At 34.4% G+C, this 16,145-nt stretch overlaps 1 protein-coding gene and 1 long non-coding RNA gene across 2 annotated transcripts in view; one reads left to right on the top strand and one right to left on the bottom strand.

Annotated features, from left to right (window-relative positions):
* Grin3a (glutamate ionotropic receptor NMDA type subunit 3A) overlaps positions 1-16,145 on the bottom strand; it is a 172,663-nt gene that overhangs the window by 141,769 nt on the left and 14,749 nt on the right. The window lies entirely within an intron of this gene.
* The window catches only part of LOC110349978 (uncharacterized), a 259,222-nt gene continuing 247,457 nt past the window's right edge, over positions 4,381-16,145 (top strand). The window contains exon 1 of the long non-coding RNA XR_002396213.2: positions 4,381-5,311. This is a non-coding gene — a long non-coding RNA (uncharacterized LOC110349978). The remainder of the gene's footprint in view (positions 5,312-16,145) is intronic.

Raw genomic sequence — 16,145 nt, 5'->3', positions numbered from 1 at the left:
TTTCTTTCTTTCTTTCTTTCTTTCTTTCTTTCTTTCTTTCTTTCTTTCTTTCTTTCTTTCTTTTTCTCTTTCTTTCTTTCTTTCTTCCTTCCTTCCTTCCTTCTCTCTTTCTTTTCTTCCTTCTTTCTTCCCTCTTGTTCTTTCTTTACCTCCCTCCTTCCTCTTCTCTTTTTCCTTCCTCCCTCGCTTCCTTCCCCCCCTCACCGCTCACCCTCTCATAGGGTCTAACTATGCTGCTGATGCTAGTCCTGAACTCCTGGGCTCACGTGATAGTCTTACCTCAGCTGGGACTCTTGGGACTATAAATGTGTACCACCAGGTCTGCTCCTTGTTTTTTCTTTATCTCACCAATTGATTCTTTTCATTCTGTCTTTTCTCTAAGTTTTAATAATAGGGCTCTATTATTCTATATGTACATTGTTTGCTTAAAAAACTCTTTAATAGAATCCCATGACAATTGTTATGGTGTGTGTCTAGATGTCGCTCCAAAGCCCCATGTACTTATAGGTGGGGTTTTAGGGAAGTGATTGGATCATAAGGGAGTGATTAGTCCATTGAAGAGTTCAGAGCTAAATGTGGTGTTAGGAGGTGGAGCCTGATCAGAGGAGGTGGATCACTGTGAGTGTAACCTGGATAGGACTTTCTCTTTTCCTAACTCCCACCTTGACTTTCTCTGCTTTCTTGCTGCCACACCACAAACCACTTTTCTTCTGGCATTCCCCTCTGCCACGCTGTCTTTCCTTGGAGCCAACCAATTATGGACTGAAACCTCTACGTACTGTGAGCCAGATAAACCTTTTCTGCTTTAATTTGTGAGTGTTGGGTATTGTGTCTTAATCATGAAGAAAGTGACTAAGAGAACAACTAAAGCAAAAGGCAAGCTCTTTACCTTCTGTCCTAAATGATCTGGCCCTGCCAACTGTTCTCACCCATCTTATTCTACCCATGTGATCTCAAAGCCAGGAGGATGCTCAAACTTGCTCCAGTCTCATACCCTTGTAGTCGTTGCTCTTTCCAATTGGGACATTCTCCCTCCAGATCACCTCATGGTTGACTCTTTCTTGACACTCAGGTCTCAGTTCAGATTTCAGTTTCAGTTTTCTACTATAACATGGCAATCTCCGATTATACCACCAACATCAAATTCAACATGTTCTTCATATGACACTATTTCATCTTCTTCAGAACACTGGTCAATAACTGAAACAATTTTACTTAATTCTTTATGAGTTTGTTGTATATTTTCTCACTACCAAAATATAAGTTTCTGGGAGGCCTAGATACTTACTGCTCACTAGGTCCCCCAGGATTTAAAATAATGTTCTATGGTACTTGGTGACTTATTCAGGATGCCTCTGTATCATGCATTAAAATTTATCTTTCTATTAAAAACTTCAAATGCTGCTGTTTTGATTGATAACACACATCTCAGAAATTATCCCAATGAAATTGTTTTGAGGTTTATTGTTATTATTATTTTTGGCTTCATTGTTAAGTGTTTCTGGTTGACCTGTAGAAACCTGTCCTTCCATCTCTGCCTGGCATTCCTTCTCCTTCTCCTCCAGTTTCTTTCTCTATCTTGATCCTGCTCTGTACCACAGTCTGTAAACCCCTCTATCTAAAATTTGCCTCCTTTAGCCCTCTATCAGTTTTTTGTTTAAACATAAGGCAAAGGGCTTCCTTTGAAACAATCATAATAATGGCAAACAACTGTATTTAATGAACATTAGAGATCATTATCATCATATTCAAACAGCTTGCTGCTTTAGCTAATGTCTTAGAAAGATGAGACAGTTAGCTATTATTATTATTATTATAATTTTGAAAAACCTCATTATGCACAGTTCTTTAGTACAAAATTGAATATCCTGTGGATACAATCACATTTCCTAAAACATTCTCACGTAGAATTTCTAGCATGTTCCATATCTTAATGACACATTATACATAGGTCCAACTTATTCCTGTGGTGTTTAGAGTCATATTCACTTCCAGAGTGACTCATGTTTCTGGGCAATTAGATTTATTGATTTACTTTGTAAATGTTCATTGAATCCTTACTACATGCTAAGCATTATGACACCTATTGGGATATGTAATGGTAATGAGCAAACAGACATGTTCTCTGCCTGCAGGGAGTCAAGAAGGAGGCAGCTATTAATAAAAATCATATGTTCATAAACTTTAAAAAAGTGAACAAGAATATTTATTTGTGCCATGAACTATTCTAAGTGCTTTATAATCCTTAACTCATTTAACCCTTACAATAAGTCTATGATATAGGAATTAGTAGTCTTAATTTTTACAGAGGAAGAAATTAACTTTATATGACTAGTTAAGAAGCCAAAATGGGATTCAAAATCATTCTAGAAATTATATTTTTAATCACTACATTTTACTATGACTTTGTTAAAAAATGAGAGGCAAGAATAATTTCAAGTTAATTTTTAACAGTAAATCCTGTGAACCTAAAGTAAAGAATTTAAAGAGACTTTATCATAGAGTGACCAAGTAGGGAGAATCAGGGAAGATTTTCTTACACGTGAGAACTGAGATGGAAATGATTTAATTAATTTCTATGTCATTCTTTCTAGCCCTCTTCTGTTCTACCTAAAACCACTTGAGACTTCTTTTCAAAGAGTTGACAATTTGCTATTTAATTCATACTTTTGACATTTCCACTGCCTGCAATATAATCAATCTTTACTATTGCTCAACATAATGCAAAGGCAGAACAAATGAATATAGGTTAGATGCACTTAACTTCTGTGGCTGGCTGTGGTCTGTCTTCAGGATGAATGTGAATTTCTGACACCTAAGAAATGAACAATATTAACTCTGATTCTTTTGTGACCCATTTTAGCCCCTTGTAGATAAAACCATTGTTTGGACAGAAATTAGATATAGTTAAAAACATCATAATCAAATTATATAATAAGGGCACAGGAATGACCAATATTATTACATTTAATTTATGATACTTTTGTAGTAAGTCTTTTCAAGGAAATGATGTCTCTCTTTTTAAATCTGGCCATGAGGAAAACATTTCTTACTATGCATATGGCATAGCACTAGAATGTGCTGCCAGACAAGGTCATCACAGGTTCTTTTAAAGTAACAGCTCATTTAACTCCCTGATGGGCCAGGAAGCTTCAATTTGTTCCTTGGACACAGATTTCATCCTTCACCCTAGCACTTATCTAAAAATGTGGAATGCTCTACACAAGGGAAACCAAAAGAAAAAATTAGAATCAATATATTGAGAATGGCCAAGTTTTATAGTCTCTCATGTCCAAGTAGATTGATCTCCTTTTCTTTCCTGTCACTTGCAGACAAAACTGACAGATTTCAGAAAAGAAATCTCAGATTTTTAATGCAATGGTGAGACTAAAGTAGGAAATGATGAGCAAGAAACAACCCAATAGCAATTATTCAACAGCAGCTAAAATTTGCAAAAGATGGCAGTATTTCCCAGGAGAGTAGACAGACAATCATGTTGTTGAAATGTCAAGTGTAGAAATAGCAGGTTAAAAATGCTGTTCAAAATTTCCCAGCCATAGATTTTGTCTTATGGAGTGTAGCATTACACATAGTAGTTCATAAGTAGCCCCAGGGTCATAGCTACATCAGCAAAAATGTTATTAGTTTTCTGTCCATGGTAATTGTGCAGTGAACTAAACTGGAGAGATACTGGCTAGCTTAATTTATTGCCACCAATTATTGTTTATTTCTAATAGGGTTAAATGATGGAATTAAAACCTAACTCTTGTGTACACCCGTGTGACTGCTCTTTTTTATGGCTACTTCATTGTTGCTCTTATATATCTTTGGCACAATCAGAAAAGACTTCTTTTTTGGACCAGGTTGGCACATCCTTTGATGTAAGACATGAGTACAGATGAAAATCATATGGTTTAAACAGTGAAATAATTTTTGATAGATTTATATCCCTAGTTTAAGTACACATTGCTTTTGTTTTGTGTTAGCTCTTTACAATTGTCTGCAGTGACAACAGAAACAGTTGTAGCCCTGCATATATGTCTACAATTTTAAGGCAATATTGAGACAACTGTTTTTGCCTTTAACTGTGGCAGGTAACTCATCTTAAGAATTTGGGAATAGTGAATAGTGAACTTTTGATTCCTTCTTAGAATGCAATTGAACCTCAATATCCATGGGGAATTAATTACAGAACCTCATGTGGATGCTAAAGTTTCCAAATGGATGCTCAAGTGTCTCATACAAAATGATACAATATTTGCGTATAACCTGTTCACATTCTCTTGAGTACTTGAAATGATCTCTAAATTACATATAATACTAAAACAATGTAAATACTGTGCAAATAGTGGTTATACCATATTGTCTAGAGAATGATAATGTCTGTACATGATTAGTATAATTTAAAAAAATTATTTCTGATCTTTGGTTTGTTGAATATACAGATGTAGAGTCAGCATAAGAAGGAGTGAGTGTACTCTTTTGAGTGAAGTCTCTGTAAAAAAGGCTTTGCTCACTATGCTTTATGTTTAATGCTTTGGCTGGAAAGGGAGTGAAAGGACTGTAAATCAGAAATTGCTCAGTTCTCTTTTGATTTTTCTTTGGCAAGGCCTTTCCCTTAATGTTAACCAATTGTACCTTGTTGATTATCATATAAGGAAAGAAATAATTTCACATTGCAGGAAAATATGCTTTGACCAAAAAGCCATCACAAAATCCACATCATCTGTTTTGGAAAGATATTTTAAAAACGTATCATGCCAATCACCCCAACTTTGTACAGATTACCTAGAATAAATAATATAAAATCTCTAAATAGATAATAATAAATACTACAAAAGCTCTAAACAAATAGTAATAAATATTATTAAATCCCTAGTTGGGGGCAGTCTATAGAGGTAGTAAATATGTAATAGACTTAAATAAAAGGAGAATGGGAACCATTTCACAATTTCAGTGAAGCTTATAAAAATGACTTTTGTTTATGAGAGTGAAATATTTTTCATTTCACTTCCTTAAAGATCCTGAAGCCATGTCAGTGAATACTGCAAAATAGCAGTTAATGGGTCACTAAGTAACCAATGTGACCTGATTTTAAAACTTGAACAACAAATTGGATTTTATGATTTTCAGACATTTAATGTTATGTGTTCTGGGCAATATGTTGTCCAGTGTTGGAGAGATTGGCATCATATATCTTCTAAGTATCATTCCAAACAAGATGATGTGGTTTTTGTGATGGCTTTATAAATAGATCCAATTAGAGAATATTTTTCCTCCACTGGCACCACGGGGCTATTTGCTAGACTTGGTAAGTCATAGAGGTAATCAAAAGCTCTGTATAAAAGAAGAAATGTAGTCTTGTGGCATAGTTTTGCCAAGTAAACTAGATGACATAGATATTAATGTGGCCTAGAAATAGCTACTTGATAACCTACTATGATTGGGTTCTGTCTTATAGTCAATAATGGGTTATTTTTTCTTACAAATCCAGAACTAAATTTATCATCTCTTTTCAAGTTATCTCTTCAGAAATAATGAAATAGTGATTTTTCTTATGTGTATGGCTGGCCTGACATTTTTATATCAAATGAGTGAGCATCTAGTGCTCACATTACGAGGGGTACACTAACATCTTACAGATGTTTCTTAAAAGTCCCCAAAGTAACTTTGCAGACTCTCACATAAAATTTTGCAGTAAATCTCTAACATATGAATATGTCATAGAACATATTTTATGAATCTCACATAATAGTAGAAAGGGCAAGATTGAATTTTTAACTGTTGTGAATATTTTCAAAAACTTTAAAAAGAACTTGAAATGTTCATAACACACAGTCAATTTCAAAATGCTCCTCTGACCTCTGGTTATGGAATCACACTTTTAACGGCATGCTTACATGTTTCAGTCATAACCTGGATTCTAATTCTTAAAGTGTGTTTTTTTTCCCTTTGAACCTGATTTTTCCTGGGAAGGTGGATTGCTTAGCATTTGCACAGGATGGACATGAGAAGCTAATGAATATATTAATACATTTTCAAGGTCAAAGAGCCTCAGAAAATTTGAATCATCCTTTTCAGTAAGAAACAAGACTCATTCTTTATCTGTCTCAAATTTTAAGATACTGAGGAGTAATATAAAGGCAGCTTTAAAGAACGTATCATTTATTAAAACAGAAGACAACAACTTTCCGCTCTGTGAGTCTTTCAATAGACAATCCCTGGTGTTGCTGAGGCAGCAAGGCCTAGTGATTGAAGTCCTGGGGTCTTTGAATTCTGAGGTTGGTGCTATAGCTACTTACACAGTTGCCATTCAAGCTCTCAGATTAAAAATCTCTGTATCTGCAGTGATTTAGGAAAAAGAGGAATGGTTTTAAAATCAGAAAATTTCCTTTTAGTATTTGCTTGATAAAATAAACTACCTGAGGCTCAGCTCCCACATTTATAATTTGGAGAGGTACTGGACTATGGTTTGCATATTGTTTGTCATTATTGAAACTCATGTTGAACCTTCGTCCCACTGTGGCAGTGCTGGGAGGTGAGATCTCACCCACAACGTTTGTGTCACTGCAGTGAAGCCTTCATAAACAGATTCATCTCTCTCCTGGGAATGGGCTCTTGCATTTAAGGGACTGCTTTATTTACCATGAGAGCAGGTTGCAATAAAGCAAGACCACTTCTTATGTGCTCTCTTTTCTGTGCATTCCTGCCTGACTCTCTACATTCCACCATGAGTTGCTACGGCACAAGGCCTTCACTAGAAGTTCAGCAGAGGCAGCTACCTTATGTTGGATTTCCTAGCCTCCAAAACCAGGAGCCAAAATAAAGCTTTCTTCCTGTATAAATGGCCAAGTCTCAGGTATTCTGTAATAGGGACAGAAAATGGACTAAGAAATTCCTCCCTTAGAGTTGCTGTAGGTTGTTACGTGTATGTGAGATTATGCTACTAGAATCACTTTGGAAATGTTGAAATCTTTATCAAATAAGAGAGCTATTTTTTATTGTACATGTACCAAAGGGTCCAAGGGAATGAGACATTTTATCTTAAATTCCAAGTGAATTTATTCCTCTTTCAGTTATGAAAAACTCTGTTACAGAATATAGGAATGGCATTTTCATTATCTACCAATACAATGATGTAAAGAGCCTTTCGAAAAGTATTGTTTGGATGCCTCAAACTTAAACCCATCTTATACACAACCTATTTGTTTTATTATTGTTCTTCAAAATTGTTTCTCAGAGAAATTCTTTGTTTTAGAGATCTTTGAATGAATCTCAGTAATTTAGGGGTTTTGGAGAAGGAACTATAAAGAGGTTAAATTTAAAATATTTGCAGTGTCAGTCTAGCATTTAAAAGCTGGAGGATATTTACAGATAAATGATAATTGAGAGTCTAGGCAGAGTGGGGCTAGATGAGTGGAAATTAAGATAATTAAAGTTATGTCTCAAATGTCAAAAACTCGAATGACAGTAAAGTTTTTATATTCCAACAAATTTCTCCATCAGAGAATTTTTATTTTTTGTCACAAGCATAAATGAAAATTAAGATAAAGCTTCATTTATTATCTACATATATTTGGCATCATGCAGAATGCCAAATATATGTAGATATTGGTAATCTTATATAGATCTGTGGATATATTAAGATCTGGCTGATGATTGATGCTCCAAGTCTATACTCAAAAGCAATAATTTATTTTCTGGACAGATCTCTACTACTCTAGAAATCTGCAATAGGCTGACACTTTCCACTTTCCACCCTGTCTCATAGATCCACATTGTAACTCAGTGAATTCTATTTATAGAAAAATTGCACTATCAGTTTACCCAAGTTGCTTTTCCATGGGAGAGGTTACTGAGGAGAGTCAGCCTCTGCTAATTATTTTCCTAAGGGAGGAATTTTGCCAAAAAATTACAGGGACATTTTATGGAACAAGGTCAATTGGCAACCAGGCACTGTTCCAGGCAATCTGAAAGACAAAGTGGATGGCCGAAAACAAATAATTTACATTAATGTATTTTTTCTAGAGTTGGAATTGATTTATTTTGCTATCTGTTTAGTTCAGATAAATTGAAAAATTGCACAGTCTCAGCAGCTCTGAGCAGTTATGTACACATGTCTAAATGTACTAAATTCAATGCTGAGTAAAAATAATTTTATTGATAATAAAACAAGGCAATTTTGAGCAAAGAGGGATCATTTACTTACAATTGCATCTCATGGTTAGAAGAAATCATAACATCAGAGGCAGAGCTGTATTGAGGCTTTGGAAATACAAAATTTGAGCTTAATTCTTTGGTTGTATTTTCACTAGTTGCATAACTTTAAGACAGTGTGGTCCCTATCTATTTCTAATTTTTTCTCCAATAAGATGGGGATTAAAAATAATAGCTACTTGAGAAGATTTAATAAGATGTAGAGTAAGATATTAATACTTGATGCTTAACACATACTAAAGGTCAAATAATACCATCAATCATTAACAACTATGTCTTTGATACTCTGAGTGACTCACTGTACCAGACATGGCTCTCATCTCCCAATTCCAAATGTTTCTTTTTTTTTTTTTTCACTTGGGATGCTGGAGCTAGCATTCTAAAAACCACAATTTTGGTTTGCCAGATGGATCCTGCTGGTGGAGGCCATTAGGAGGAGACTGCAAGACTACAGGAAGGAAGGGGCTTGCTTCTTCCTGTTCATTTTCTCTTTGCTTCTTGAGGGTTTTCTGTTTGTTTGAAGTTATTTTAAGCATTATCCCAGCAATGCTTCTTCCTTCATTCTTTAGGGCATATGCTGAATGTAGTGCAGTTTTCCCTGTGTCGTCAGAGACTATCACCACCAACCAGCTGATTTGAGAGGTCTGGTCGCAAGTTCCTTGGGACCCCTTTCTTGGATCTTAGAAATGTCATCATCAACTGAGCAGCACCTTTGTCTTAGATGTCTGAGTTTCAGATTTATAGGACTGCTCCTCTTAAGCTGATAATTATTACTATTTTCAGTCTTCTATTGTTTTCTCATGGATAGTAACTAGTTTGAAAATTTGCTATCTTCATGACATAAAGTTACCTAATTAACAACTGCATAATCAGTTAACAATTCTTTATGTTGAATATTCTCTCTTCAAATAACTGACTGGCCCTAGATAATACATTTACTATCTGATAGTCTATTTAATCACTCAGGAAGCCTAGAAAGTTCTTGTTTTTTGAGTTAAAGTTCTCTCTTAGTGACTTATCACACCCAAGGGCCTTTTGAATTACAGAGAAAATTCTTCTTCCTGGACACCACTAGCCTGATCCATATTGCCATGTTTCAAAACAGGTTATGGGTTTCATTGTACTTGGAGATGCTCCAAAGTTATAGTACTAAATGGAAGGAGAAATGAAGTAGATAAGGCAGCCATAGAAACTGGCATGAAAACATGGATAGAAATGAAATGATTGACTTCCTATTCAACACAAACCCACCATGATGGATCACCATTCTGAAACTTATTCATAAAATTTAATAAAATTAAGAAACTAATCTGGTGCAGCATTTCTCAACTTTCCTCTAAAATTTCAAGTAAGATAAAAATATGAAAGTTCACCACTCTAAAAACTTCTATTAACAATCAATTTATTATTAGAATGGAAGGGTAGTAGAAAACTACAAGTCAGTGGAACTAGAATAAAGAAAATTTGAAATTGATATTGTCTTTAAAATAATAATGGGTAATATTTCTTGAAAGGTCACCACTCTAAAAACTTCTATTAGCAATCAATCTATGATTACAGTGGAAGGGTAGTAGAAAAACTACAAGTCAATGGAACTAGAATAAAGAAAGTGTGAAATTGATATTGTCTTAAAAATGATAATGGGTAATATTTCTTGACTAAAATATAAATCAGGCAATTCTTAATAATTTCTATAAATTATTTCACTTAATGTTCCTGAAGACTTAGTAAGATAGGTTCTAATATTCCTATCATATAAATGAAGAAACTATGGCTAAAATTTAAGTGACCTTAAGGTTAAGTAATTTACCCTATTGCCTTTAGATAATAATTGGCAAAGATGGGATTCACCAAGTTAATCTGGGCCCTCCATCTCTTAATTCCTCTAATGATGATCATTCTTTTCTTTCTACCATCTGGTTCACATTGAAGAATCACTACGGCCCCTCTACTGAGGGGTTCTGCTTTACTGAGGCAGCCAGAAGTGCCATTTGGTCACTTTCTTCTCCTGGTTACCATTTTTATTTCTAAATCTAGACAGAAACTGCATCATGTGAAGAATTTGTATGCAAGGGAGATTTAATTCCCATTAGAAAATCACCATAGGAGGCAGCAGGTGATAAATTTTCCCTGTATCCATGGAAACTCAGAGCAGTTTAAAAACTTTTCAATACATTGAATTGATTGAGATCACTGATTTTTCAACCAAGTGAGCACATTAGAAATATCTGGGATTTTTTTTTACATACTCAAGCACGTATCTTAAGATTTTGAACTAAGAGGTCTTGAATAGAGTCTAGGCATGAGTTTTGAAAAAACTGATAAAGTTGAGGAACTGGTTAAGGATCTTTAGTGGAGGTGTAGATGCCAGTCTGGTTCGTAGAATCACATCATGTGCCTGATGATTGTTAAAGAGTGGAATTTGGTTTAGGCAATGAACACAGCAACTTAGCATTCACCTGTATATTTTAGAAGGTGATTTAACTAATATATAAGTGAATTAGCAATTTAAGTAACATTTGGTGGCAAACATAAATCTATGGATAGATAGCTATTGGTCTAGAATAAGAACTCTTTCCCACTACCCAATTACAAAGCATAAACAAAACAGCAGGAGCCCTTTACCAATATTATACAACAAAAGAAAAAAGAAAAAAGTCATATTATGAAAATGAGTTACTTGCAGAGCCAAAAGAAAAACGGAAAAATAAAAACCCTGAATTTAAAACCAAGTTGGAGAATTTGACATTTATGAGACATAAAACTTCCCCAAAAAGAGAACATATTGAAATATAAAATAATAGAATGGAATGAAAAAGAATGTGGTATATGGAAAGAAACAGAGGAAATAATCCAACGACAAATTTCAAATTATGTTTTGGAAGGACAAAAAGCATATTGTACAACACTGAATTAGTGAAGTGGGAGACAAAGTCTAGAAAATCTTTTAGGATATATTATAAAAGGTCAAGAATTATAATAATGAGAGCAATGATGGGCAATGCTTCCATCAGTACTCAGTTCCTGTTTGATGTCCATTGTCCCAGGTAATTACTGTATTAATAGTGTTCTCTTTTCTCCATGAAAATTTTCCTGGTTTGGATATATTTAAATCACTGAGTATGGTGGGCAAAAAAGGAAACAGAAACATAAGAATTATAGTTGTATCTAATAAAAACCACAATAACAAAAACTAAAGCACTAATCAAAGACATCTCCGAAGAAAACATTTCTAGAATTTAAAAGCTTTAATTTGATGGACACATCATTCTCAACAGTCAATAAAAATGAACTATACCTAGACATATCTGGTAAAATTTTTAAATAAAGTATCTGTAAAGCATTCAGAAAGAAAGAAAATTAAAAAGGTAACTTTCAGAAAATTAAATATGAGTATCATGACTTCTCATTTCTGCTCCATTAAATGCCCAAAATGGTAGAATGATATCTAACTGAGTTTTCTTGGAAAAGAATTTTATGCTTTGTCAACCTGTCTTTTATCTGTAAGAAAAATAACAAAGACATGCTGGAATACCTAAGGATGCAGAAAATATGTGTAGACCCAATATAAAAAGAATCTTTGGAAATACCCTGATTAATTAGTATTTATTTTCCTCTTCCAGGAATCTATGTTAAAGAAATAATATACAAAGTGGACAAAAAGTCTGTGAAGAAAGAACTTTATTGTGGAATAATTTAAGAAAAAATTGTGAAAAACTTTAAATGTTAACACTTCAGGCATGTCCAATAGCCTGGACCACCAAACAGTTAAAAAAAGGATCATGGCCACAATGAGTTTCCCATTATGTGAGGGAAATGCTATCAATGCTATATAAAATGGAAGGATCTAAATAAAAATTCTCTGTGTTCAAAGAAAAAAATTTATATAACAAGTGCTAAGAGAGAATACCTCAAGAAGTTAAGATGATTGTCTCTGGAGAGTAGGATTTTAAAATAGTTTTTAAGATTTTCCATTTTATAATCAGAAAACAACAACAAAATAGGTAGAGGAATATAGTTCATTTGGAGTCTGTGGAGAATTATAAAAAATTTATGACCCAATGAAGCAAGCAAACCTGAATACAAACTTGATTGTATATTAAAATTTCCTTGAGACCATAAGGTTAAGTGAAATAAATCAGACACAGAAGCTTAAATATCATATCTTACATGAAACCCAAATTATAAATAAAGAGCAAAATAAAAGATAGATACAGGAACTAGAGAGCTAGATCTTTCTCTAATGGGAAGGAGATCAAGAGGGAGAAGTGAGGGAAAGGGGAGAGAGAGAAGGGAAAGTGGATGAAAAGAGGAATTAAAATGTGTTATACAAATGCACCAAGTCCATACAAGGCATGTAAACATTACTACTGTAAACATAATTACTGCAAACATGTACTAATGAAAATATCATTTATTCATTCATACATTCATTCATTCTTCTCTTAAAGTTCATTCATCCCTAACATGCATTCAATCTTTAAACAAATATTTGAATAACTGCTCTGTGCAAGGCTTAATTATAAGTCCTTGGACCATTATGGAAAATAAGATAGAAAATAGGAACCTAACAGAGATAAAAAAAATTGTGTTTAGGAAGACAAAAATTGGAAGGAAATTTATGTCAAGGTGATGAAATTATTCATCTTTGAAATTGTAAATACATTTTAAAAATCACCATTATTTAATTTTATATAAAAAAATTTAAGTCAATGTATAATAGAGTACAATAAAATGAAGACAACCTTCCTAGACCACTCTGGCTCAGAGTATTATCTGCTTTTTCAGAACTGTCCATAAGAATTCTCAGAACCACTTGTTTAGCAATTTTCTTTGCACAGGATTTGGAATCACGGAACAGTAGAGGAAGAGAAATTTCTTGCAATCGGCTTGCATCGCTATCATCACTGTCTAGTTAATTATCTCACTGTAGAAATGTTATCATCAGTTTCTTAAAAAAACATACACACATGAAAATCAAGGGAGTTTGTCAGCTTTTTTTACCCTGAACTCCTTTTTTAGTGCCTGTTGAATTTCAGTGTGAGGAAATAAAGGCCTGAGGACAGGGCAAATAAAACAACTAGCATTTATTTTATCTTATTTTATTTTTATTTTTAGTTTTGCAGTGCTTTAGTTCAAAACCTGACCTTGCACATGTTAGGTAAATGGTCTCCTATTTAGTTATATTCTTTCCCCTACTATATTATAAAATGGACTATATATTATATTAAATGTTCTTGTTAATCCATTTGATATGAACTATTCTATTTAATCAATATTTCAAACATTATTTAATCAATACCTCAAACACTGAGTAGTCACCATTATCTTATCTCTATTTTATGAGTAATGTTTCTAAAATTCATTTATGGAGTCACATGAAATAGATTCATTATTTTGTATCTAATTATGCATTATCTAGGTTATACTCATTATCTTTTAGTGCCTTTCTCCCCTTTTGTTCTCTTGCTTACAAGTGAGGGTGTCCACCTTTTTTTCAAAAATTTTTTATAGTATTGGTGACTGAATCCAAGGCCTTCACTCTGAGATATATCACCACCCTTTTTATTTTTTTTTTTCTTTGAGACAAAGTCTCACGAAGTCACTAAATTGCCTGGGTGGACTTGAGTTTGTGATCCCCGTGTCTCACCCTCCCAAAGTACTGGGATTACAGTATGCACTACCCTTGCCTGGCTCTCCCTCTTCTTATAGTACCTACTTATTCTAGTTCTTTCTAGCTGTGCTAGAAAATAAATACAGTGTTTGTTAGGGTAATAGGCCTATGTCATGTCATCTCCCATTGCTCATCCGGACATTGAGGCATTTCTGGTTAATACTTGTCTGCTACAAATGCCTTGACATTTCTTAGAACAGAGGAGTTGACCTGGTGACCCTCAAGCACTAGTAGGTCTTTAATTTATTTTTGAAAAATGAGTGAGTTGTCAACATTTAAGGGAATTTTTACATTTAAGAAAATACAGTCTGGTTTCTTTCAAAAAGTCAGACTATCTGGCACTGTTCTCTTGGAATAACAGCTGGTTGCAGCTGAATGGTGGCCTGCTGCATTTTAGAAAGGTCAAGCACTCTTCTGTTACCTACAATTTTGCTAGTCCCTACTGTATTGCTTGGGACTACTTTTCACATTTCCATTACCTTCTTGGGCCCTATAGGGCATCTGAATTTGAGATCTCTGCCCTGGGTCATTATCTCTCAAACGGTACTGTGTAGATATGAATCACCCAGGGGAGTTTCTTTTTAAAAATGTAGATATGAGGCCATAATATATAATTAAGTGGAACTCAGTGAATTTGAGAATCTATACTTTAAAAATTATCAAATATAATTTTATTTCAGATGATCCTATCACATTTTACAAATTACTTTAGGTGACTCTTAGGATTATGTGGTTCCAAAGAATGATATTCAGAATCATCTGTGGATACAGTCATTTGTGAAGTTGCTTATTTGTTTGTTTGGAAGATAGTTTTCCATGCTCCAACGTCACGCATTCTGATGCAACAAGCCTGGGAACCTGTAGTTTGAAAAGTTATCTGGGTATTGCTAACAAACAGAGGGTCACCACTCTTAGGGGCTAAACCCCAAAGGTAGATCCTTAGTGACAGACAAACAATAAATACAATGCAAAGCCAGAAATAGAACTGGCTAATCTTAGCTAGATCTGAATTTTTGTCTGATTTTTTGATGTTTTTGTTTGACAAGAAGTGATAGGATGAAATATAATTCTAGGCTTTTTCTTTTTCACTAATGATTATTTCCAGTAACTTCACTTTTAATCAATTTTGACTAATTTGACTAATTTCTCTAATTTTGAAAGTCAAGAATATTTGGCAATGCTGTATAGTGAAATTGGCTGAAGGGAGGGAATAAAGGTTGGGGAAATCAGTGGCTCAAAGACACAAGAACAATGTCACTTTCCTGTTATTTGTGGCCTACAGGAAATTAAAAAGTGATTTGGGAACAATGAAGACAGTATTAAAAAGTTTAATAGGGTGGTAGAAACAGGTTTTCTATTTCCTATGAAGTCAGTTTCTCCAAGGCTGTACTGTCCCAGCTTAGTTGTATATTGTATACTAAATTCTGGGTGATCCTCAAGTCTGGCCACCAGTGAGTAATGATCCTCTTTTGGACGGCAGTACATGCTCTTACATTCACATCAAACAACCTTGAGAGATGGTAAGATTCCCACAGTGTTGCTTAGCTTTTTCATGTTGCAAGAGATAGAAGTGAACCATACATTCAATTTAAACAATAATCATTGAGCATCAGTTGTGAGCCACATACTGTGTGAACAGCTTAGAGTTCTGTCACAGACCCTTCCTTACATGTTAACAAATAATGACATTACTATGGAATGAATGTACACAAAAAAAGGAATGTACAAGGCATAAAAGTCCCATGGAAAGGAAGTAATTAATTGTAGTCAGGGGAAGATGGGCAGGGACCCATACACAGAGGAAGTGATGTTTGAGCAAAGGTTTGCTGATTGAATAGGAGTTTCCTGCAGACTCAAGAGGAAACAGTCTGCTAAGCTGGGGGGGGGGGGCATATTTGGGGATTTCTGGAGAACAAAGTGCAAAGGGTGAGGAATAGTATCAAGAAGAAATGAGCAGAAGAGTTAATCAAGGATCAGGTAATAAAGGGTCTAGAATGCCACCATAAGCTGGTTAGAATTCATCCAATAGGTTAGTGCTTGGCACAGTGTAGATGGTTTGTAGGATTATTTTAGGCTGTTCAGGGATTTGACATTAAATAACACCGAGTCACATAGTGAGAAACTTAATCCCTTCTCAATTAGCATTTAACCCCACTGTTTAGTCAAGGAGAAAGTCTCTGTTTGGTGTCAGTGTGTTTCTAATACTTCTCTAGCTCTTGGAAATTTCCTCTTTTAAAAAGAGTCAAGTTTAGAC

Source organism: Heterocephalus glaber, unplaced genomic scaffold (assembly GCF_053883595.1).
Source record: "Heterocephalus glaber isolate CG9 unplaced genomic scaffold, H.glaber_assembly_v1.0 deba00001481, whole genome shotgun sequence".
NCBI classification, from domain to species: Eukaryota; Metazoa; Chordata; class Mammalia; order Rodentia; family Bathyergidae; genus Heterocephalus; species Heterocephalus glaber.
The sequence above is the reverse complement of the archived record's forward strand: the minus strand, read 5'-3'. Positions and strand labels throughout refer to the sequence as shown.